Source organism: Psammomys obesus, unplaced genomic scaffold, assembly GCF_907164565.1.
Source record: "Psammomys obesus unplaced genomic scaffold, mPsaObe1.curated_primary_1811, whole genome shotgun sequence".
Taxonomy (NCBI): domain Eukaryota; kingdom Metazoa; phylum Chordata; class Mammalia; order Rodentia; family Muridae; genus Psammomys; species Psammomys obesus.
In genome coordinates this window covers 25,789,679-25,791,030 of record NW_026590062.1, presented here as the reverse complement: position 1 = coordinate 25,791,030, position 1,352 = coordinate 25,789,679, and the positions used below count along the sequence as shown (strand labels likewise).

Here is a 1,352-nt window from a genome sequence, read left to right as displayed (position 1 = left end):
CTAGAGCAGCTCCCATGGGCCAAGCATTCAAACTCACGAGTCTGTGGGGCCAAACCTATTCAGACCACAGTATTGGTGTAAACCAAAGAAAGAGTTTCTTTTCTTTCTTTCTTTCTTTCTTTCTTTCTTTTTTCTTTTTTTTTTTTAGCACAAAGAAGAGCACACTACAATGAATTTATTATTTCACTTATAAATTGCACCCCCAGCATCTTCTGTATCCCCAGAACAGTTGACTTTGCTCTTTCCTTCCTCAGCAGCCAGTCCATGCTACCTACCCAAGGGAGAGCCCTGATTTCCCTGTTGGCTCTCCACCCGTGTGTATCCTGGTTCGAGGGGTACTTGTTGCCTTGGTCTAATTCAATCATGTGTGTGGATTCCTCGGTGCAGGTTTAGGTTTGGTTTATGTCTGACAGTGGCCAGTACACCTCAGTGAGACAGGCAAGGCTCTCTTCCTTGAGCAGACAGTCTCTTGAGGGAAAAAAAAAAAATCTGCATTTCTGCGTCCTTGCTGGCTGTCATATAACATGCTGCTGCTCTACCAAAGAAGATGCATTGAAGATGGAAAAACCAGAATAATGAACGTTCTTAGGCTTCAGAAACATTCGCAAAACACCTTGCCAAGCCAGGTGTGGATATACTAGCTCGTTATCCCAGTACTTAAGAGCCTAAGGTAGGAGGATCATGAGTTTGAGGCCAGTCTCAGATACATAGTTATCAGCTATTTCAACACAAACCAAATCTGCTCAATAGCCTTGGAACTTCCTGTTCTCCGAAGACAGCAAACCCATCACATTTATATTTTTGTGAATCTTTTAGTTGCGTCTTCTGTTTAGAGTCAAAGGCACCCTTGTAAAGGCCGTCCTAGTGCTCGCTTTGGCAGCACATATACTAAAATTGGAATAATACTGAGAAGATTAGCATGGCCCCTGCACAAGCATGACACTCAAATTCATGAAGCATTCCATAATTTTTACTTCCAGTGGAGAAAGGGGGACATACAGGACATTCAACCCAGCCAATCAATGGCTGGCTCAACATGAGTCTCTTGCCTTTGCTGGTCCTCAGTTTCTCCTACACTACCTGTAGAAACTGACTCCCATTAATACTGCTTGGTGACGATAGAATTATCTACTTCTGGATAATAGAAGTAGAAAGAGGAAGTATCGGGACACACTCCAGGGATCTCAGTCAAAATCATGCCCTAGGAGTGTCCTGGTGAGAAGTCACTGCCATTTTCACGTTGTCCATTAGAGTCTGCGGCTTGTGACGATGCTACTTCATCACTCACTGGTCACAGGAGGGACCTTGTTGGTAGCCCTCGTTCACATTCTAAACTGTCTCGATTTCTCCAC

General features: G+C 44.0%; 1 non-coding gene across 1 annotated transcript; it reads left to right on the top strand.

The window, feature by feature from the left end:
• Positions 1 to 864: 864 nt before the first annotated feature.
• Positions 865 to 971, top strand: LOC129676193 (U6 spliceosomal RNA). Its single transcript, XR_008720049.1, has one exon. It is a non-coding gene; the product is annotated as a U6 spliceosomal RNA (small nuclear RNA).
• The last annotated feature ends 381 nt before the right edge of the window (positions 972 to 1,352 follow it).